We start from the raw sequence: 25,355 nt of genomic DNA on the forward strand, positions 1-25,355 counted from the left end.
CTGCTTTTGTTTAGCCACCTTCCACACCATTGCTCTGGCTCTGGAAAATCTATTGATTTTCACAGCTTAGCAATGTGTCTTCTCAGAAGAGACCCTATTTACTAAGAATAAGTGGTGACATTGGGAGGGTGGTGACAGCAGTTGGAGAGGCCATCATGAATGCTTGTGGGACATAGGAAAGCTGTTTTTTTTTAAATTTCATACAATATAAAAAATACCCCCCATTACCCTGACTCCTTAGGTAAAATTGCAGCTTGGTGTTAAAAATAATATATTAAAATGTTATCACTCTCTGTGCCTAGCTTAAGCACAACACTTTAATCCTTTCTGCTAGAGAGTCTAAGACTGATGGATCCCTTGAATTCAGGAGTGAGTTCTGAGATTTAGTATGGCAACAATCAACTGGGTGGATGCACAACTAAGCTGCCTAAGGAGGGGGAAATTGGTCTAACTTGGAAAAATTAATCAAGTTAGACTTCCTTACCAATCAGCATTGGAATTGGGTCCATGGATGATTACTATACTTCCAGCCCATAGGGCAACTTATTTTATAATAACATAAAATTATTGTTATTATCCTTAATAATGATAATATTTAATAATTGCAGCATCTCCTCTCAGTTCATTATTTCAAACTCCTCTTGACAGGTTCATTTCCTAGGGGAAGCTGACTACTATTTCCCTCAGGGTTTTAAAAGTAACCCTGAAGGTTTAGGAGTTTTTATTACTGTTGCTGCTGAGCCCCAATCTGGTATGTTCCCTTTATATCAATCAATGCATTGACATCAATTAGCTTTTACAAAGTTTTACTGAGAATAGTAGCCTTATATTTTTTCAAAATACAAAGATAGTTTTTTAACATTCACCCTTGCAAAATCTTGTGTTCCAGATTTTTCTCCCTTTCTCCACGTCTCCCTCCTCTCCTAGACAGCAAGTAATCCAACAATTTTTCTAAACATATTTCCACATTTATCATACTGTGCAAGAAAAATCAGATCAAAGGTGAGAAAAGAATGAGAAAAGAAGAAAAACATCAAGCAAACAACAACAACAAATGTAAAAATACTGTGTTGTGATCCACATTCAGTCCCCACAGTCCTCTCTCTGGATGTGGATGGCTCTCTCCATCACGAGACTATTGAAATTGCCCTAAATCACTTCATCGTTGAAAAGAGCCAAGTCCATCACAATTGATCATCATATAATCTTGCTGTTGCCATGTACAATGATCTCCTTCTTCTGCTCACTTCATTTAGCTTAAGTTCACATAAGTCTCTCCAGACCTTTTTGAAATTGTCCTGCTGATCATTTCTTATAGAACAATAATATTCCACAATATTCCAAAAAAACAAAATTCATAATTATTCAGCCATTCCCCAACTAATGGGCATCTACTCAGTTTCCAGTTTCTTGCCACCATAAAAAGAGCTGCTAAAAACATTTTTGTACATGTGGGTACTTTCCCTTTTTCTCCTGTTTGGGAGACAGACTCAGTAGAGACACTGATAGATTAAAGGATGTGCACAGTTTTCAGTTCTTTGGGCATAGTGGAACACTACTTTCAAAATAGTCTTCTCCAGCTAGGGAGTACATCGTTTTCTTTGCATAGTGTTTCTTTCTTTTTTTGGTAGCAAGAATATTTATAGTAAAAAAGAAAATTCTATAAGCACTTCTGGACCAGTTTTCTTCAGGCTCCATTCCTGAGGCTCTAGGCTTCTTTCTCCATTATGCTGAAGCAACTTTCTCATACTGGAATTTCACTTGTCTTACTCCAGAAGATCATTTTGCATAGTGTTTCAAAGAAGAATAGATATTCACTTAAGGTACAAAGGTAGTGAAATATATTCATAAGAAACTTATGCAGCTAAGTAATATCTTGAAATTTCTTGCTCTTAAAGGACATTTTCCTTTTCATTGAGTCCCTTTCAAGTCCATTGCAGAGCAAGGAGCTCTTCTGCTCAGATTGGCTAAGTCTTGACAAAATGTTACTTTTTTTTTAGCTTATAGATCACTGCATTCTAGGCTGAATAAAGTAGCTCACTCAATTACTATGTTAGGTCTTTACTGGCTATTGCTGCTACCAACTCAAGTAGTATTTGGTTAAGTCTGATTATTGAGGGTAATTTATAATTCTCTTGATCTTGTGATGTCACAAGGTCATAACTTGGCCAATTCCATCACCAGTTGTTAAGTTAATCATAGTCAGTAAAGAATAAAAACAAAAATATCATACAGCTATTGCCCTATCTCTGACTGACTGTTGTCTTTCTTACTCAAAAGCCACAAAAACAAGAGACAGATCATTTGCTCAAATCTGTGCATGCAATATCAGTTTTGGTTCCATCTCTATTGAGTCAACAACCCTTCTAGTTCCTCAGTGCAAGCAGGAGACTTTTTGTCATCATACTGCATTAACATCATGACTGAAACCAGCTTCCAAAGTTCTAAAGTGTTAGATTAGAAGCAATAACAATGTTGTCTATGTTATGTATAGCCCACCAGGAAGGATGAATCTGAGAATGGTCCAAGGCTTGGATTGTTAGTGAGCCATCTTCCCTTGTAAAGGAAGGAATTTTACCCTTTCAATGGGGCACAGAAAAACAAAATGCATTCTTTATTTCTTCTCCATCCAATTTGTGATATATTGGAACTCTGTCACAAATGCTCATTGCATGGTCCTATGCCCTTTGTCTTTTTTTTCCAGCTTTTTTTTCTTCTTCATCCATTGGTTTCAGCCATCAGTTCTGGGTACAAGTTATGGAACAATTAGGCCTGAATATCTGAAAAATAGAATATATGAATGGGAGAAATTTACTAGAAGACTAGAAGGACAGAAATTGGTCAAACCATGAAGAGCTTTAGATGTCAGAGGAGTTTTGGGAGCCAATAAAGTTTATTAATTTGGAGTAAGGATTCAATGACATGGTTAATCATCCATATATAAAACCTTGTATTCTGTTTTAAAATAATTGCAGTAATTATAAATCAACTGACCAGGCACTTAATAGATCCTTGTTTGTTTGCCTATTTCTAACACTTGAAGCAAGGTGGAAACTAAGATTGGTTTCTTATCACTATTAGGAGTCATGACCAATATGAAGAAACAACCTTCCATTAAAAAAAGATTATTGAAGCACCAATCCCCTACATACACCCACTAGGAAGAGCTTTGGAGATCTTGACAGAACTATGTATGCTGTATCTGAGGTCAATCTCTCTGAAGGATCATCAGTAATCCCTTTACTTATTATGCCATAGTTCCAATGAGTTTAAGAGTAAAACATGTTTTATCAAGATAAGCTTTTTTATCAAGATCACTTTTCTCTCTAATATGAGCGTGTAATCATTATTTTAAATCTTAACCTATAGAAAATGCTTAGCCTTAGTACAATAAATGTTGAAAATGCATCTCAATTGTAGTTGCATTAACAGTGTGCCCTGGAAATTTCTATTTGTGGGCTGTTTTTTTGGTATCCTGTTTGCTGTGAAAACAAATAAAAGCAATTACTAAAAAAAAATACCCCAACATATTCTTCTGTCAACAAGCATCTATATCATAAAGGATACTCTTTCTTGCAGAATCAAGAAAACTAATGTTGCTAAAGTCACCTAAGTTGCTTTTCTGTCTTGATCTTTTACTCAACAAGACACTCTGGGCAAAGTAATGACAAAGGTCTCATCGATATGCTACTTTTCATCTGCCTGACATTGAAATCAATGGACCACAAAAGAAGTCATTCTATCAGCACTGTCAGAAACGATCACTGAAATGGACAGAGCATATTACCTGATTTCTCTGAGCACTCACTCACTTCTGAAAGCTTTCTCTATGCCGTTACAAAAGTGACCCTACTTAGAGGTCATAGATAACGATGCTCTACAATCAAATGATGCTCAGCTGGTCTGAAAAGAGGAGCTTCTCCCAGGGTGTGAGATGATATAATGGTCTCCATATTCGCCCCTTGGGACCAAGCACATTTCCCATCTTCGGGATGTGTGACCTGTAGCAGAATCAGCCAGGAGAGTAGAAGCCCTACTTTGTCATAAGTAGTAACAGGCAGCAGAGCACTGCACTTGCTATTAAGGGGAAGACTTATCCTGGCATTGATATAGCATCAAGGAAAGACAAAGGCGGAAAAAACATTGGATCTCAATGGATATCTTAAGGTTTTCTCTTTAAAAATTGTTTCCTTCCTTATTAAAAAAAAAACATTAATTACAAAGTTCCTCTAATTTCAGCCCTAATAATAAGTCTTTCTTCGTGGTGGGCAACTATATGAATTAATCATGTTCTCTGGCTTATAAAGTGTCAAGTTCTAGGTACCAGGTGCTATGGTAGGCAGTAGGGATGTAAGTGGTCCCTACTCTCCAGTAGCTCACCTTCTATCAGTGGAATTTGTGTTCTATGTTTCAAACTTTCTATCAGGTACAAAGGATCTAAATACAATGAATAATACAATAGCTATGCACTTGGAGCTTATATATTCTAAACCAGATTGAGAGTCTATAGAGCCATTTACACCGACCTCATCATTGTATGCTTGTGAAATCTAGATAGTATATCAGCACTCTGCCAGGAAATGGAATCACTTCCACTTGAATTGCTTAGGAAGATTCTAAAGGCAGAGAGGTTTTTTTTCAAATTAAACTTCCCAAGATTCAAACTCTACTGCAGAGAGCACAACTCAGATGGGCTGGCCAGATTTGTGCAAATACCAAACAAATGCTTGCCTAAAACCATTTTATGTAGAACTCACACAAGACAAGTGCTCATGTGGTGGTCCGAAAAAAAGCAATCCAAGACACTTTCAAGGTCTCTCTTAAGAACTCTGAAATCGATTGCATGACATGGGAGATTCTGACACAGGACCACCCAGCATGGTGTGCCCTCACTAGAGAAAGTGCTGTACTCTATGAGCAAAGCAAATTGAAGTAGCTCCAAAGAAACCCAAGATGTACAAATTTAGAGGATCTGCCCCAAATGTTCACATGGACTATTTGTACTCAAGCTCATAATGGTCTGATCAGCCATGGTTGCACACTCTATAACTCGACTCTAACATAGTAATGTCATTTTGGTTCTCTTCAAGAATGGAGGACAACAACCAACCAATCAAAATATTCTAAAGGGGGACATAAAAAAGCTTTGTATAAATATATACATAATATAAAGAAAAATTCAAATTAATACAAAATCATTCAATGAAAAGGAGTTTCAAAAGTAGAGCACTGGCAGTTGGGGATCAGGAAAGGCTTTATGAAAAAGAGCATCAGAAACAGAAGAACAGAATGGATTCCAGTGTGAGACATGAGTCAATGCAAAAGTATAGAAATGGGGCTCTACATGTGAGGGATAGCAAAAAGACATTTAGCTAGACTGCACAGTGTCAGAGTGGGAGAAATGTACAATGAGGAGAGAAAGAAAGATTGGGCAACATTTTAAACCCAACGGAATTTTATATATTAAAGCCTAAAAGAATTTTATATTTGATCCTAGAGGTAAGAATTTGTTTAATAGGGGATTGCCATAATTGGAACTACAGCAATGTGGAAGATGAAGAACAATAGAGAGAGATGTGAGTTAGGGAGATAATTGCAAAGCTATTATAATCATATAGGGGAGAAGTTCATGAGAGGCTGAACTGAAGTGGTAGCTATAAAATAGAAAGTGAGAATAAAGAGATGCTTCTGGTGCCCACTGGTTGGAAATATGACGTGAAAGAGAGTAATGAGTAAAGTGAAACTGAGATTATAAACCTTAGAGACTGAAAGAATGGTGATGGTATTGGAAGAAATTGTTGTTTTGTTCTTCATTCTCAAAACGGACCAATGACATTAGGAAAGTGATAGCTTGACTTGCAAGTGAATTGGTTTTTAGTAAGGCAGGGCTCTACAGAATCACCAGTCTCACTCTCTCCTCCAGAGTTATCTGAGTCCAGTGGCAAAGATATATCAGGACAACTAGAGATGATATTGAATGCAGTGGGAGATCTGAGTTTTTTTAAGCTAACATCTTGACTGGTCAGTAATTTGTCTGAGGCAATATCCAGAAGAGTGAGTTTAGGGAGAAAGAGTTTTGTCTTGAAAATTCTGAATTTCAGATTTCTTAGGGTCATCCAGTTTGAAATGCCCAAAGTAATGTGGGATTAATGTAATGTAACATGTCCTGTTGTAATGTAGGATTAAAACCTATAGCAGAGGCTAGAGCTAGACATATAGATTTATGAATAATCAGCATAGAGATAAATCCACTGAAGCTTTAGGAATCAATGAAAGATTATAGAGAAGAAAGAAATTAGGAAGCTCTGGGACAGAGACTGGGGGAATGAATAAACATATTTTTTTGGCGTATTATCTAGAATGGCATGGAAGTTGAACCATCAAAAGAGTCCAAGAAGAGATGTTTAGCAAAGCAGAGAGAGAATCAGGAGAGAGTAGAGTCATGAAATCCCAAGGAGAAAGGATTCAGAAGGAGAGGTAGTAAGTATAAAATGTAAAAAATAGGCTAAGAAAGAAGAGAATTAAGAAAAGATCAGTGGAATTGGCAGTTAAGGGATCATTCATTGTTACTTGGGGGAGAACAGTTTCAGCTGAGTAATGGGGTCAGAAGCTAGATTATGAAAGTTTGAACAAGTGAGAAAAATGGAAATAGCAAATGTAAACAATTTCCAAGGAAATTGGCTGAGAAAAGGAGAAGGGGCTTGAGGAAATGTTGAGGTATATTTTAAGATGAGGGAGATTTGGGTCTCAAAGAGTCAGACATTACTGAACAAGATCAATTTTTAAAAGTAATAGGAAAGGAATTAACAGAGTTTAAGATTATATTTTGGGGATAGGGAGTTTAAGATTGTATTTTGGGGAAATGTGGAAGAGTTGAGGTAATAATCTCTGAAGAAAAATGGAAGGGATGGGATTAGGAATATATGTAGAGGAGATGAATTTGATAAATAGAAGATTCAGTTCATCATGAGAAATTGGGAGAAAGGAGAGGTTAGAGGGGGATTCTGTGAAAGGGTTTTGACATGAAAATGCAAGAAAAGGGAACTCAAATCAAATGTCCTCAATTTTCTTACTAAAGCAGGTGACAAAATCCTCATCGAGGTATGGAGAGATGAATGTGTGGGATATTTGAAAAGAGAAGGTTTGGAAAAGTTTTTATGGAATATGAGATAGAGAATCAATTAAAAATAATAAAAGGATTGTCTTGCTGTAATGAAAATCCAGTTGAAGTTTCATAACAAGAATTTATGATGTGTCCATTCCTCCAGTTCTATTTAGTAGTGCATGAATAAGAATAGAAAAGTTCAATGGTGGAAATAATCCAGAATTGAGGTTTGCTAAGGGATAAGTGGCAATACTACAAGGGGGGCAAAGGTCTTGAGTACAGACAACATACTATTGAATTGGATATATGAGGTCCGTCTTGAGAAAGGAGGGAATAAATCAGGAGAGGGATTATAAATTAAGAATATATAAGGATGAAGGGCTTTGATGTCTTGATAAGGGCAAAGAGTATGTTTAAGAGGGATGAAACAAAGAGAAATTGAATTATTTTTGTTGAATTATTTTTTAATTAAGTAATTTACTCAGGCCACACAACTAACAAGTATCTGAAGCCAGACTTGAATTCAGAAAGCGAACTTCAGTCCCAGCACTCTGTCCACTGTGCCACCTAGCTGTCCCTAATTGAATGATAAGGGATTATGATTAGATAGAGGAATATTAAAATTTTAAATTAAGTAGGTATTGGTAAGATTCAATGCATGACCATTCCTTTGGGTGGTTGAAGCATAATGAAAGAGTAGGTCACAGATTTGAAGGACACTGAGGAATGGAGAGGTCAGGGAATTTAAAGAAGAATCAACATAAATGTTGAAACCTTTTAATACAGAGATGTCAAATGTGTCCTGTGACCCACAGTATGACCCAAGTGCAGCCTGAACCAGATTATGTATAATTGGAAAATACCAAACAAATAAAAATACAATAAGACATATATAATATTAAAGTGGGGTTCTCTAAGTCCATGTGCAGCCCATAGGGACCCTTATGTGACCCCATTCCTATTTGAATTTGACACTACGTGGCCAATGTAAGGGTAAGAGTCAATAATCAGTAGAAGATGGTAAACTCAAGAATGACCCGGGGGGGCTAGAATAAAACAGCCACAGTGATCTGGAATATGTGAAAATTTTTGTTCCTGTGAATAACAGAAGTTGCTGAGTGATAATAATATAAGATAGACTTTCAAGTGTTAGTGAGGATTATTCCAACTTTCCTTTCCAGGACCAATGTGAGCAAAAGAAGACTTTCTCTCACCCTAATAACCACTTCACACTGGGTCTGAGTTCATGGCCCCCTTCCTCCCAGAACATATTGATTTTTTCCCACATTTCTCTAAGACCATTTGGGGAAACTCACATAAGTCCCTTAGGATTAAGTTGGTGATTCTGACTGCTCACCTTGCCTGTCAAGAATCCTGACTGTGCTCACTTGATTTTCTGCCAGAAACCTTTGCTATATTCATTTCCCCTTCCTGCCCTCATGTTTTTAGGAACAACACAGAAACAATTTTCAGGATTGGTTTGTAGGATTATCTTCTTTTGCCCATGTTCAGTTGTGCAGAACTGAATTCTAAAATGTACTCTGCTAAAAGAGAAATGTCTCCCAGGATATGTCGCTCTCCAACTATCTCAGATAGAGGTTTCTTGTAACCTTTAAGAAACACTCAAGAGGAAAATGTTGCTGCAGGGTGTTGCCCTTGCATTAAGTAAAGCAGGTGGAGTACTCCCCATGCCTGTTGGACAGTAGAGGAATTGGGGCTTTTCTCTTGGAATTTCAAGAAAATTGTGTTCCTTCTTAAGAATCACTTAGGCTCAAACACTTGTCATTGTAACAATTCCAGATCTTTTTCAGTTCTAGATGTTTTTCTATGTCTACCTTGGCCACTAAACTGTAATGTTTATTATTATTTTCCTGTGTCTACCTTGGCCAAATGGTTAAATAAATACAGGAATGATCACTTCCCTCCCTATTTCACATGGTTATTGGTGGAAATGGGTGAGGGGTGTGAAAGTGGAGGTGGAATTTGTTAGCCTCATGGTACTGGCAAAAAGATTGGTGAAGGTAGCTGGGGTAAGAGATAAAGTGATCAGAGATTAGATGTAATGTTCTTTTTATGTCATTCCATACACAAACACACACACACAAACACACATATTGAAATGTATCTTTCTCAATTTGATTTTCTTCTTTGCTTTTCCTAATCATATTAACTATAGGTTTAACTATTTTGTTGGTTTTCTTCATAAAACCAACACTTAGTTTTATTTATTCATTCAATAGTTTTCTTACTTTCAATTTTATTAAAATCCTCTTTTCATTCATAGATCTTTCTCAAACGATTACTTACTTTACTCCATAAATGAACAGTGGAGCCTCCATAGAAACTGGTGGAAGTTGCTCCACGCAGACTAAAGACAAATCCAATGTACAGTGAGTCAATAGATAAGAACAGAGCCAGAAATTCTGGTAGAATAGAATTGAAAGTTGCAGTTGAGTAAGGTCCAATATATTGCTGATGTCCTAAGGAGAGGGGTGGAATGTGGGAAGTGGAGGACTGAATTACAATTGAGAAACTACATATTACTTATTCTTATCCCAGACTGATTTTAGTCAGAATCAACCTGAAAATGTGGTCATTGATGACCACTTTTGTTAAAAACAAAGAAATAATTGAGAAAAAATAGTGAATAGAATACTGTATTTAGACCTTGAATTAAATCTTGCTGGTGATACTTACTAGTTGTGTGATTAAGTCAAGTCACCTAACTTTTCTAAGTCTTATTTTCCTGATTTGAAAAATAGAAGTAACAATATCTATGTTTAATATGATTGATATATTATATTATATTATATTATAAATAACATAGCATATGTTATATTGCACCCAATATTATATTGTATGTTATATATATATCCTATATATAGTTACATTTAGTTATATATCATATAACTAATTATATAAATATATCATATATAACTAGTATTATAGTATTATTAATATTGAATATTTCATAAGATAACTAGATGGCTCAGTGAATAGAATTGTTTGGAATAGAAATAGAGTAGTTTGGAATCTATTTTGAAATCTATTTTGGAAAAATAGAAAAGTTTGGAATCAAGAAGACTTGTGTGACCCTGAGCAATGCATTTAACTTTTTTCTACCTCAACTGTAAAAATTGGAATAATAATGGCATCTAGATACCAGGGTTATGAGGATCTAAAATGGTTATTTTTATAAAGTGCTTAGCAAAAGGCCTCTGGAATGTAGTAGGCATTTCATAAATGCTTATTTCCTTCCTTCCTTCAATGAGGTTGTCTTGAAGTTCAAATAAGATGATACATGCATTGAAGCAACGTGTAAATATCAGCAAAATATAAATATCAAATTATTATATATGATTAGAAATGGAGGTAGGTTAGTCAGGGGTTAGAATGAAAGGTAATTAATAGGTAGTACAAGGGAGGGATAGTAACTCCCTTATCCATTCAAAGAACCACCATTTATAACAAAGAATAGAAACAAAGAAAAAAATCACTTCAATAAAACTAAACAACCCTTAACTATCCAATAGCATCTGTAGAATTCCACATCCATAGTCATTCATCTCTGAAAGGAAGGGAAAAGGATATAGTTTTCACATTTCTTTTTGGAGGCCAACACATTCAGCTTTACTTTTTTCCCCATTTATTTTGTTGCAGTCATTGTGCATACTATTTCTGGTTCTGTTTACTTCATTTTGTATCTGTTCAGCAATTAAAATCTTTTCATTCCTGTCAGCATTTTCTATATTTGTCATTTTAAAAAATAGTACAGTAATACTTTATCATGTTCATGTACTATGATTTGTTTATTCCTGAGATTTGCACAAGATATGAAGACACAGATTGGTTGCAATCTGCACTTCTGGAATGAAGACAATCACCAGTGAAAGCAAGATTTCATTAAGCTACTAAAATATATGTTTTAAAATCTACACAATTGGTTATTAGAAGCAAAGTGGTAGAGGAAAAAAAGATCTCACATGAATTCAAAAAGAGTTTTAAATCCTACGCCCAACATATTCTAGCTGTTTGATTATGGACATATCACTTAACTTTTTAGTGTACTCATCAACTCTCTAATACTGTAAGTTAGAGATCACTTACCTAGCTCCATCAGTGAATGGAATTTCCACACCTTGAGCTTCCCCATACTAATGAGAACATAGCTTTAGACAACAAAAAAGTGTCATTCATGGAATTTCCCTACACTAATAATTCTATCCATTGTTCATTTCATTTTAGAAGAAAATCCTTCAAATCTCCTCTGAAGATGTGACAGATATTGAGTGATATTTGATCAAAGAGAATACTCTAAATGCCTAATGCAAGAGCTTTACTAGCACCTACCAGCTACTTCTATCTGCTTCTCTCAACTTTATTAATTTTATTATAGTCTTATCTAACGTCATTAATGCAACTCTAGCTCTTTATCATATAATATATCTTTGCTTTAAGATATGTTGTTTAGTTAAGTCTGTTTTGTTCAGGGTTTTAAAGAAAACAGTTTCTCTGGCAGGCAATTGTTTAGAATTACTCTGAGTCCAAATGCTTGGGCAATGAATTGCTACTGAGTTTTAAGTGTGACAAGTTGTTATGTACTGGAGAAATATAAACATAATAACTGTTGTATGGTCTTGGTATAGATTTATCTGATTATAGGCTGAAGAGAAGAATTGAATTATTAATCATAACCTAAATTGGAATTGTTTGTAGGAAAAACACAGAAAGATGAGAAAGAGATAGAGAGATAGATAAGGAGGCAGAGACAGAAATGGAATTGAAAGGACAGATTTCAGATCTGTATCGATTAATTTTAAGGCCAGAAATGATATATTACATTTGCTATTGATGAGAAAGCCAAGCCAGAGTAAAAGACTGGAAGTAATAGGAAAGTGATTCAGAGAATCAATTAGTTTAGCTATAGATATTATGTCTACTGATTCAATAAACTCACTTCAGAGTGGAAGCAGCTTATGTATTCAGCAGGAAAACTACCTTTATCAACAAACTTTTATATAAAATTCCTAAGACAGAAATGTTTAGAGGTGCAGAGATGTGCCTTTCCTTGAGCTCTTGGGGTTTCCTCACTCATGTGTTTCCTTGGTAGATTTCTCTTTCCAAAAAGTGGTTTCTTTGCACCCCCTTTCTTACTCTTTACAATTAAAACTATCTAGAATCTTTTTCTAATAACAAATGAATGCAACAGTAGGAAGTGTTCTATTCCTTGTTGGAAATCTTATTTTGCCTTCGTCTTTTTCCTTTATTACTTATCACATTTAATGTCATATTATTCTCCCTTTGAACCTCAATGTTCCTGTTTTACTCAACAACTTCTGCCCTACCCTATCCCCATACACACAAAAAGTAGAAATAAGTTTAAGGTTCTTCTAAGTTAAAATGGCTTTCAGTTTACTTTTTTTACTTATTGCATACAAAACACAAAATTTTCCTGATTTTATTTTCTAAAATCCAAAATACATACCTGGAAAAAGTTGAATGATTACCAAGGCAATAGTTATCTTAAACTACACTATTTTTCTAAAGGCCTCTTCTCCCTTCCCTTTTTGCTCTTCTTTCTATCCTCTTAAAGTCCATTCTTCATACCCAAAATTTCCCAGAAGTTTTCATTAAGCATTTCCTCATTTGATGCACACCACCAGGGCAGAAACTCACCACAGCCACTCACAGCTGCCCAGAAATCCTCAGCACAAGTGAATAGTGCTGGTGGACAGCAGCCAAGTCCACTGTCTGTCTCTTTCCAATGCCAAGACATTTGTCTCCTGTTTCCTGCACTTTTATCTGGCCTCATCTTTTCAACTAAATGAATTTAAATTATGCCTTTATCTTTTTACTCCTGAGAATTCCTTATTTCAGCCTCCATCAGATATGACTTCCTAGTAAGATCCATTTTCTCATTGAAAAGAGGATTATAAATATTATAAGGTGGGGAACTGGAGCACTTCTAGGAAATTAGTACAGAACTGGGCCACAAAGCAGAGGGAAAGGGGCCAGACTTTCTAATACAGACTACGACGCTTAAAGAAGCTTCACATTAAAAAAAATTATCAATAGTTTCTTCCTGCCTGCAGAATAGCAACTTGCATGTTGTTTGTTTGGTTTCATGCCTGATAATGAAAAAGCAAAGGAATTTACAAGAAGTTTTAAAAAGCATTTGTATGGCTAATGAAACTATAGCAATCATCTCTTTTCTCATTCTTTCTCTAACCAAATCACTCCTCTACTCAAACTACAATTGTTTCTTATTGTCTCTGAAATCAGATAGAAACTCCTCTGATAATTAAAGTTCTTCATAACCTGGTCCCAACCTAACTTTCCAGAATCATTATATATTCTTTACTTCCTGATCCAAACTGACCTTCTCTAGATTACATGCTACTCCATCTATGCATTTGCCTTGGCCATATACTCATAAATTGGAACCCAAACCCCATCACTTCCCCCACTTATATTCATTTTCAGGATGCAGCTCAAGCATTCTCTCCGATTTGAAGCCTTTTCCAATCTCTCCAAATTTCAATATTCTCTTTCCATAAGCACCTTGTATTTATTCTCTTTATATTTATTCCATAACAACAATATGTATTTGTGAAGTCCAGGTTAGCACCCTGGATACCTTAAAATCAGCCAGAGTCAGGATAAGCAAAAGTCCTGGGTCTTTATTCTTGGTCTTTAGGGGGAGAAGTGAAGGGGATGGACACAAGCTCTCCACAACCTCCCTTCTCTTCTTCCACCACTAAAGTCACTCTGGGTTCTCTTACTCCACCCCCTAATCCCACCTACAATTGTCTGTACACACCAAAAGATTGAGCCAGCACAGAATAATGAGAAGGACCATTTTCCAAGCATATGCTAATAGAATATTGTCCAATTGGTAATTAGCTTTAAATGCTCGGTTGTCTGATTCCAGTGCACCTATTCAGAGTTTCAGCCCTTTACATGTATTTACCTCATTTAAACATAAGCTCCTTGAGAGTAAGAGTTGTTCCATATTTTCTATTTAAAATCTAAGTGACCAGAACAATAGTGGTATATAGTAGATACTCAATGATAATTATTGTTTTTGAGACATGAAGAAGGTCCTATAGGTATTATCAACATTTTACAGATGAAGAAATTGAGAAGAGTTGATTAGTGTACTTGAAGAGATTAGAAGGAAACCTTATATGAAGTGATACAAAGTGAAATAAATCAGAGCCAGAGAAATAAAATGTGATAGCATAATAATAATATATGATAACATATATAAAATATAATAACATTTGTATCATATAAAATATAATAACATTAGTATACATATAATAATAATATATTATAATATAATAAGTTAAGTCAACAAGTACTTACTATGTGTCTGGAGCCTTGTTCAGTACAAGAGATACAAATAAAAGAAAGATAGTCCCTGTTCCTAAGGAACTTATATTCTAATATAGAAAGACAACTTAAAAATAAAGCTGAAGAGAGGAGTTCCAGAAGCACTTTATTCATGATCATGGAGGACAAAGACATTCAGAGATTCAAGAGTAGGGAGTGTTCGTGAGAGAGACTTTAAAATAATCATGAGCCACATTGTTATAGCCTTTAAGATGTGCAAAGCACCTTAGAAATATCACCTCATTTGGCCCTCACAAGAACTTGTATGAACTATTATTATCATCTTTTTTATATTCCAGGAAACTTTGTCTGAGAGAGTTCAAATAACTTGCCTAGCTTCACACAGCTAGTGTGAGGCAGGCTTTGAATTTAGTTGAATTCCTGACTTTCTGACTTCAATTCCCAGCCTTGATCCACTGCATTGACTACAACAGTTTAACTAGAGAGAACTACATGTAATACAACCATAAAATAACCAAAACTGAATGCTATATATTTATGCTGATCAAGCTAAACCCCCTAAGAAAATGTGTAAGATAGTATTTCTCTCCCCTATAGAGGTAGAGAACTATGAGAGTGGAACATTGCATAGAGTATTAGATTTGGTTGACATTTTGTTGAGTTTTGCTGAATCCTCACTCTGCCCTTGCCCCGGCCCCTTTTTTTTTATTCTACATTAATAGAGAAGACTTGACTTAAAATTTAGTCATAGAATTTACTAGTTGTATGACTCTGTACAAGTCACTTAACCTTTTGTCTGCTTTGGGGATAATAACAGCACCTACATCACAAGGTTATTGTGAGGACTAACCAAGATATTTGTAAAGTGTTTAGCACAGTGCCTGGCACATAGTAGGTGCTTAATAAATGTTTCCACCCCCTATCTGGATGCAGGGAAAAAGAGGAAGATATCAGAAAGCACTGGTGATATAAAACAAAAATACCTATTTTTTAAAAAGAAAATGGAAGAAAAAAAATAATCTATGACATTCGGAGTTCCTCCGAGTACATCTCACTGTCCCACAGTAGACGGACAACTGCTCAGTACTTTATAGACTTAGTATCCTGGGAGTACCGAGAGATTAAGTGATGCTCAGAGGCAGACATTTAGGATTTTTGGTTATGACTTAATCTCTCTTATTTATCTGTAAATTGCCATTGCCTACTACAAAGCTTTATAAGTAGTAGGGTGCTTAATAGAAGATTGTTAAATACAATAATTGAATTCCATTTTTAAAAATTTGATATTCCCTCACAACCTAACCTAGATGATCAGAAATAAATGAATGAAAAAATACTTAGTAACTATTCACTTTGTTCCCAGCATTCGGTTAAGCACTGAGGATACACTCTCCATTCTCAAGGAATCCACATTCTAATAGGAAGAGACAAATGTGTACAAGAAGTTTGAGTTACAATTCAGATAGAGAGGACCAGACAGTCTTAAAATGTAGCATGCAGCAGAGGGGAAGATAATTTTTTTTGATAAACCACATTTATTTCAGATATTGAACAATTTGACAAAGCAAAAACCTTTTTCTGGGTCTTTGATAGATGTAAATTGGAACCAAATACAGAGAGGAGAAGTGGTAGAAAATCCAAAAGCATACACCAGTAATCTGAGCTGCATGGCTTGCTGATAGAAAAGAATGACATCTTATGAGATTAGAGGATTCCATCACAGTTGCAATCCTGAGACCGAGGGGGAGTAGAACAAGAGTACAAGAAAATACTACTGGACTCTCAAGTCACAAATACATTGGGAAGTTGTTCAGGTGTGGAGTTTTCTCCTCTATTTTTGAACCAGATGACAAAGGTCTCCTCTTGTTGGAATAGTAGAGAATTCTTTATGGAATTTTTTTTCCACTTGGGAAAAGTATTTTCACATAAATATGTATTGCTCATTGCCAATTTGCATGTTAGTCAATGAGGCAGCTAGCTGGCCTAATGGATAGAGTAAGGGCCTGAAGTAAGGAAAACTCATCTTCCCGAGTTCAAATCTGACCTCAGACACTTACTAGCTGTGTGACCCTGGGAAAATCATTTAACCCAGTTGGTTTCAGTTTCATCCCCTGTAAGATAAGCTGGAGAAAGAAGTGGCAAACCACTCCAGGATTCTTGTAAAGAAAACCCAAAATGGGGTCACAAAATCAGAAAGGAGAAGATGACTGAACAACTACATATTATTCATTAAAAACAGATTATCTTCAGCCCAGCCAACAAAATTAAAGTAGGTTAATCAGTCACCGCAATGAGCATCACCTACCTGAAAGCTCTAGATATCCAAGGATAAAAATCAGGGAGCTGTTCACCAAAGAACAACCTGTGTCACACATAATGCTATGAGACTATGAGCTTGTAAATATGGTTGCAGCATATGAGGCGCCCAGGGGACTTTTGACAAGCTATAGATTGAAACATCTGGAGTTAAACAGAACCAGGATTTCTTGGCTCTAAGACCTTAAGGAAGTCAAAATACTGGGCCTCAGTTTCCCCAACTGCAAAATAAAGGTAATGAATTTGACAGTGTACAAGAGTCCTTCAGACTCTAATGTATGGTATCTTGACTTCTATTTCCACAGGAGGGAAATTGGTAGAATCTATAATAAATTGAACTCTAAGGAAAAAAAAAAGACTAACAAATTATAAGAAAAGCAACATGATTTCTGCAAAAGGAAATAATGCCTTACTAAATTGTTGAAGTTTTTGAGTGTCATTTCAAGTTTCCACAGCACATTTTTTAAAAGTGAATCACAATGGAATGGAGAGAAGAAAGATCCTGACTTAGAGACAAGAAATAATATGTAGAGATAAAATAAAATTTCCCTGGATGTTCTCTTCCTAGACTTAGGGTAGGAAGCTAAAGAGGGAAATGAAAATTAAAACTTTTATAAGTCATGAAATATCATAGATTAATAAAAGTAAACCAATGGACTAGAAAAATAAAATGGTTTGAAGTAGAATTGGATGAGTCATTATGATGTTTGTCCAACAGAATTCCTATCCATTCCCTGGTTTGTCTAGGTTAATTGAACATTAGAGGGCATTTTATATGTGTGTATGTGTATGTATGTGTGTGTATATATATATACACACACATACATATATATATATATATACATACATATATATGTGTGTATATATATATATATATATATATATATACACACACATATAATGTATGTGATCTTTCTTCTTCATATAGTTTTGTTGGTGAAGTGTATAATGATTTCCTGGTTCTGCTCATTTCATTCAGCATCAGTTCATCAAAGTCTCTCCAGGCCTTTCTGAAATCATCCTGCTGGTCATTTCTTACAGAACAATAATATCCTATAACATTCATATACCACAATTTACCCGACCATTCTCCAATTGATGGGAATCCACTCAATTTCCAGTTTCTTTCCACTACAAAGAGACCTGCCATAAACATTTTGGATCTATATGAGAATTAATGCAGCTTCTACCTAATTTGAGTTCATTTTCTCCCAATGCCAAGTTGTATCAGTAGTTAATATCTTATCTTACCCTGACTGAGCAGATATCTCCCTCCAACTCTTAATACTGTGTTTGACTTGGACTCTAAGGTTATGTTCATTATCCCTCATTGTCAGTCTTACACTGGAATCTGCTCCTTTACTTTGTCATGGTGAAAAGTTTATCCTGCAAGTCTTTATTTCTTAGGTCTTCATAAATGATTGTGCTTTTCTCATGTGTGCTTCTAGGCATCTCTGGGGCTCTGCATTGTACTTCTGAAAGCATCTGTACAGAGTTAATATTATGTTATTACAACAGACAGACAGAATGTCATTTCTTTAAGCCTTGGCTGAAAATGCTAGTGCCTACTAAAATTTTACAGATATGAACATTTTTGTTTGTATGCGGGCCTGAGCATATGAATCCGGTCACTGATGGCTTGAGGCAACATGATGTGCTCAGTTTGCTGAACAGCTTGGTCAAAAAAAGACCCATTATTGACAAGTCATTTGTAACAACTGGAATTATTTTCCCATAGAACAGTCAGAAAACTGGAGGAGAGCCATGGATGTACATTCACTTTCAGTTCTTAACCCTAGTTGCCTCCAATTTTTTTTTTAATTGCAGCAATTAGAGTAGTTTCAAAGTCTCTACTATACTCAAAGGATTGTTTCAGATATCTGAAATACAAAAAGAAAAATGAAATAGTTCCTAGTCTCGAGGAGATTACATTATATTGTATATATACTTTAACACACTCACAATGTCGCTCCACCCTCAAATTTCTTGTGGCACTTTACTAGATCTATCCTTTGAAAATATCTCACTTATAGAGCAACTAGGTGGCACAGTAGATAGAGCACCAGCCCTGAATTCAGGAGGACCTGAGTTCAAATCTGGTCTCAACACTTCTTGGCTGTGTGATACTGGGCAAGTCACTTAATCCCAATTACCTCAGCCAAAAAAAAAAAAAAAAGAAAAAATATATATCACTTATTTATGTTATAAATATGTTAATTGTTCACCCATTAGATCATAAGTTCTAGAAAACAAGTACTGTTTTACATTTATCTTTGTAACCCCAGAGCTAAAAATAAAATAAAATAGTAGCCACATTCTAAATATCTGTCCAATTGAGCTAAATTTGTGGAACCAAGAAAATGAAATTTCCTAAAGGAAGTAACCAATAGTACCCCTCCAAAAATCTACCCTCCCCCATCAGAGAGACCCCTATATATGTGCTGGTAAATGAAACTGAAGAATAACACAAGACCATTGCCTAGATCCACTACAAATTCAAGTTACATAACTACAACCGAGTCCTCACTGTTGCAAGGTGATCCTTTTATGATTCCCTAATTAGCTCACTATTCCATTCACTACAGTGTCTCTCTGAAAACGTATTCATCCTCAAACCTTTCTTGGCACCTCTCCCCCCAACTCTCTGAGCTGAGAAGTTTGCTTCATCATTTATTGGAAAAATTGAGATCATTTTCCAAGTTCTGTCTTCTCTCCTCCCCATCTCACACTCCCAGTTGCCTTATTCCATTGCCTCTTTCTTCCTTCCTGTTTACGTAAAGAGAGCCCTTCTCACCAAAATAAATCCTTGCACAATCGATTCCCTTCCATCCCATTTTCTCTAGCACATTGTCCTCTCCCGAATCTCCATCCTCCCACTTAATTTCAATCTCTCCTTGCCATTAGCTACTTTCCTAATACCCATAAACATGCCCATGTCTTCCCTATCCTAAAAATAAACTGATTTAATCTATCCATCTCCATTAGTTATTGTTACATATCTCTTCAACTTTATGTGGCTAAACTCCTTGAGAAGACCATGCACAATAAGTGCTTCCACTTTCTTTCCTCCTGTTCCTATTCAAAAAACTACAAAGATTCCCTTATCCCCTCCAGGATCAAATATAAAATCCTTTGGAGTTCAAAGCCCTTCCCAATCTGGTCCCCTCCTACCTTTCCAATCTTATACTTAACTACACACACACACACACACACACACACACACACACACACACATACACTGCAATCCAGGGACATGAAGCTCCCTGCTATTCTTTGTATAGATGCTCTACCACTAGACTCCAGACATTTCCCTTGGTTGATCCCCATGCCTTGAATAATTTTTCTCACATCTCTGCCTCTTGGCTTGCCTTTCTCCAAGTTCTAGACAAAATCCCATCTTTTACAAAGATGCTTTTATAAGTTCCTCTTAATGTTAACACCCTCCTTCTCTAACCTAATTCCAATTTACCCTGTTTAAATTTGTATATAACTATTTCCTTCTCTCCTCCGATGCATTATGAGTTTCTTCAGAACAGAATCTTTTACCTTGCTCTGCCTGACATAATATAATCACTTAATAAACGCTTATTGATTCATGGACTGACCGAGGAGAGCATTATTGCAGTTCAGCTTTCATTGGCTACATTAATTTTAGTCTTTGTTTGTTTTTCAGGTTCATGGATTAAATAGCTCAGATGATTCTATTAAAAGAAAGGATTCTATGCTGATAGACAGAAGATCTGGGATTTGACCCTGGTTTTGCATAAGTTAATTATATGATCCTGAGCAAGTCATTTTCCTTCCTCTTGTCCTCAGCTTCCTGCTTTATAAAATGTAAGCTTTGGGCTAAATGACTGTCAGTATTCCAGGGCTAGCAGTCTATGACTCTATGAACTTCTTTTTTAAAATTAACCATTTTAGGCTAAAAAACCTTTGATCACCTTTTTTAAACTGCAACTTAAATCTCCATTTTTATTTTATTTGGTTTTGGTCTGGACCTGTAATTTGATCATTTTAGAGAACTCCTGGAATGGCAATTCCCTCCATTGATACTGTAACATTAGCTCTTTTTTTTCTTTTTTTAAAAATATTTTATTTTATTTTATTTAATAACTTTATATTGACAGAATCTATGCCAGGGTAATTTTTTTACAACATTATCCCTTGCACTCGTTTCTGTTCCGATTTTTCCCCTTCCTCCCTCCACTCCCTCCCCTAGATGGCAAGCAGTCCTATATATATTAGATAGTAACATTAGCTCTTAATAATTTACCTGGGGCACAGAGAGGTTAGGGATTTGGCCATAGTGACTCTGCTAGTGGGTTTCAGAGGCAGGGTGTTTGGCTAGTTCTCCTAGACACCCAATTCTATAGCATGATTTCTCTCTGATTTCTCCTTGGGCCATTATTTTTACAAGAAGGCTGGAGAAGGCTAGCTCTTGCCAGAATAAATTAGCTAATTATTTAAGCAGGGAAATTGCTCAAAATTCAATAAAATGCTAATGATTGCATGTTTTAATTATACACATTTGCACCAAGTATTTTAAGTCAACAGAGCACAGAAATTCTATCTATTGAAATAACATTTAATCAAGTAACAGTGAGAGTTATAATGAAATGATCCTACTAATTGTTAATTCTTTTAATACTTGCCCTTGTGACCTGTATGGTCTTAATCTATTGTCCTGTCCAGATCTAAAGAGCTGTCCATGGTGGAAGTCATTTAATCTGATTCTCAGATTTCCACTCTTCTTTCTTTTTGGTAAGATGGGGTAGCCAGAGAGAAGTCTTCCTTTTACAATCTTCAAATAGTTTAGAAGAAAGGATAGTTTTGCTTGCTGAAAAATCAAAGGTGTGTCAAATCCTGCCAAATGGCTATGACTTTCCCTGAAATGTAAAGCTAGATATCACTTCCTATGAGATACTCTAAAGTTGTGTTCAAAAAAAATAATAATAATAATGTGTCCAGGATAAGAAGAGAAGATATCAGATGTTAGGAGAAAAGGGTTTGTGTCAAATTTCTCAGATAAGAGTTGGTGTATAACCAAAAGCCACCTGCTATTAGATAATTAGCCTAGAGATAACTAGAACAAAGGATATGATCGGATATAATAACTGACCAAATTCTTCTCAAAAGAATTGCAAACTATCAATAATCAAAAGAAAATGAAAACTGAATCTAAAACTGAAAACTACTAATAATCCTATGATAGAATGCTCAAAATCATTAATAACAAGAGAAATGCAAGTTAAAACAATACCTAGAAAATTGGAAAATGTGACAAAAGATAAGGAAAAGATATAACAAGATAAACACATTAATGCATCATTGGCGGATCGGTGAATTGTACAATCATTCTGGAAAGCAATTCAGAATTATGCAAATAAAGTGGCAAAATTACACAAAAAAATCTCCATACCTTTCAACTAAGAGATTTCACTACTAGATATATATCATAAAGAGATTGAAAATCCTGTACATACTTTGCTTTGTGAAAGCAAATAATTGGAAAAAAAAGTAGATGCCCACCAACTGGAGAATGGCTAAATAAATTGTAGTTTATGAAAATAATTAAATGTTATAGCATCTTAAGAAGTGATGACTATGTGAATATAGGAAAGAATGGAAAGATTTAAATGAACTGATGCAAAATAAAGTAATCAGAAAGAAGTAAATTTACAAAATGACTCAACAATATCAATTGAAAGAAGAATCACCACAAAACAAGCAAAAAATAAATATTACACAGATAACTGGAAGAAAAATCTTTACAACAGTATGATTAAGGTTTCATATCCAAGATACATGCCCATATATTTATATACATTTATGTATATGTTTACATATATATTATATATAAACACACATGTCTGTGTAACTGATTCAAATCTAAAGGCCAAAAGCAATTTCCTAAAAGATAAAAAAATTGAAACAAAAACCTATATGAAGAGACAATTTTTGAAGAAAGAAGTTCCACTCAAAACCTTCAGACTGGCAAAAGTGATAATGACAAATGCTGGAAAGATTTTTGGAAAAGTAATCACACTAGTTGATGAATTATTGCTGGAGCTACAGATTGTTCCAGCAGTCCGGGAAGCAATTTGGAACTATGGTCAAAGAATTACTGAACTGTGTACCTTTTGACCCAGTTATAACACTGTTAGTCCTATATATTGAAGAGATTAATGATAAAAGAAAAAGATGATCTATGTATATATAAAAAGACCTGGAAACCAAGAGAGCACACTCTTATTGAGGAATCATTTAACAAGTGATAATATTATGAAAAATGACAAAGTAGATGAAATTGTGGAAACTGGGAAAATCTCTATGAACTACAGCAGTGTGAAGTGAGCAGAACTGAAACAGATTATACAATGATAACAATATTTGAGAGAAAAAGAATTCTTAAAAGACTTTAGAACTCTCATCAATGTAATAAGTGAATGCAGAAGATCGAAGATGAAAGATGTCTTCCACTTCCTACCAGAAAGGTGATGGCCTTAAACTGCAGGACAAGACATATATTTTTTGGATATTGATAATGTGAGAATTAATTTTTGCCAGACTATGCATATTTGTCATGAGAATATTTGTAATTGGTCAATGGGGGGGGCAATGAGGAGAGATAATAAATGTTCATGCAAATAGGTAGATAATTTTAAAAGATGAATATTGTAAAATTACAAAGAATGAATTTTCCACTAAGAAGAGATATAAGAAAACACCTTTTCTCCTTCCTTTTCAGAGGTAGGGAGAAAGGTCTTGGATGTAGAATGCTGCATATAATGTCAATTTGGAAGGTGGGAGATTTATTGATTGTTGGTAGGATTTTTTATCTTTTTTTAATTCTTTGTTAAATGTTGTTTAGTTGTGTGAATTTCTCAGGGAAATTCAGTCAGAACAGGAACAAAATAATTTTTTTTAATTAAAAAGTATAGTGTAGTGGAAATCCCTGGTTGAAATCAGAGTTATGACTCTGCTATTTATTAACTATATGATGCAAGGCAAGTCCTTGCTTCTTCCTGGACTTTAATTTTCTTCTCTGTAAAATGAGGAGGTTAAATGAGATGGCCTCTGAACACCACTGTAGTTCTTAGTTCTAAAAAGGATCAGATTACCATTCCTATTCCCAATTACTAAGGTCTAATTCATCCTTAAGTTTATTCAATGTAATTTGACAATGAATATTCATCACAGAATCATGGCATTTCATAGAAAGAAGAGACTTCCAGGGCTATTCAGTCTAGCCCATAATTGCCAAAGTCTTTTCCACATAGCAGCCAACAAGGGGTCATTGAACCATTTCATGAAGATCTCCAGGTATAAGGAATCTACTCTCTCCCAGGGAAGTCCATTGCATTTTTGGGATTTCTCTAAATGTTCAGAAGGTTATTTTTGTATTACATGGTTTGGTTTGGTTTATTTTTACATTTGCCCTTGCAGGACTTTTATACATTACTCCTAGATCTGCCTTCATTTTTCAAAGAGAACAAGTTGCATTCCTTTGCCACTTTCAAAAGCTTGAAGATAGCAATCATATCCGCTCTGAGTTTTGATATTTTTTTTCCCTTCCTGGCTAACCATCTTGAGATTTTTCATCTAATCTTAGAACTCCATGAACTCCAGACCCCTAGCTATCCTGGTTGTTTTCGTCTACATTCTATTCAACCTATCAATTTTCTTCTTAAATTCTGACATCAGATCTGAACATGGAACTCTAGCTGTTATCCAACCAGGAGAAATCACAGAAGGACTTTTACTTCCTAATTAGAGATTTGCCTCTCAATGAAACCTAAGATTCATCAGTCTTAATCTCCATATCATCATTCCATTATTTCATATAGAGCTTGATATTCATTAAAATCCCCAGGTTATTTTCAGTCAAATTGCTATCTGTATTTAAGACAATTAAAAAAAAAAAGAAATTATCTCAATTTAAGTCTTTTGGTTCACTGCTTAAAATTTCAATTCAGTAAAACATTTATTAAGAGTTTACTATATGCAAGGCACTTTGTTAAGTGGTGGAAATATATATCAGAGAAAAAAAAGACAATCTCTCCTCTAAAGGAGAAGACAGCACACAAAAGCAAGCTGAGAGGGGTTGGTGGGGATGTAGAGCAGGGGATAGAGGAAGTTGTTCCACAGAGTTACAATCAAGCACAGCAGCTGATGAAAAATGGAGAATTACCTGGAAAGGTCAGATCCCAGCCCTCTGTAAAGGAAGGCCTTGGAAGTAGTCCTCCAATCAGATGGGTCTAAAAAGGAACCAGGCTATGAGCCAATAAGGGAAAAAATAGTGGAAAACATGCACAATCGGCCAGCATTTCCCTCCCTCTGTTTCTAGTGGATTTGTATTTTTGCAATTATATATCATTTCCTCATGCTCCACCGGCTGAGAGAGGCTCACAACCAATGTGTAAGCCATTTAGTTTCATGGAAAGTTATTTACAAGGCAGCACCAAAGTGAAAAGCTTAAATACCGTCGATCATTTTGTTAAACAATTTCAGACAGCCTTTAAGTATTGATGAGTTACTACAAAGTCTACAAGACAAAAACATTGTTATTGTTTTTTAC

At 35.3% G+C, this 25,355-nt stretch overlaps 1 long non-coding RNA gene across 1 annotated transcript in view; it reads right to left on the reverse strand.

Annotated features, from left to right (window-relative positions):
- Positions 1-2,599: 2,599 nt before the first annotated feature.
- Positions 2,600-25,355, reverse strand: part of LOC127540067 (uncharacterized) — a 207,159-nt gene continuing 184,403 nt past the window's right edge. Inside the window, exon 4 of the long non-coding RNA XR_007948093.1 lies at positions 2,600-2,780. This is a non-coding gene — a long non-coding RNA (uncharacterized LOC127540067). The remainder of the gene's footprint in view (positions 2,781-25,355) is intronic.

This window comes from Antechinus flavipes, chromosome 6, assembly GCF_016432865.1.
Source record: "Antechinus flavipes isolate AdamAnt ecotype Samford, QLD, Australia chromosome 6, AdamAnt_v2, whole genome shotgun sequence".
Taxonomy (NCBI): Eukaryota; Metazoa; Chordata; class Mammalia; order Dasyuromorphia; family Dasyuridae; genus Antechinus; species Antechinus flavipes.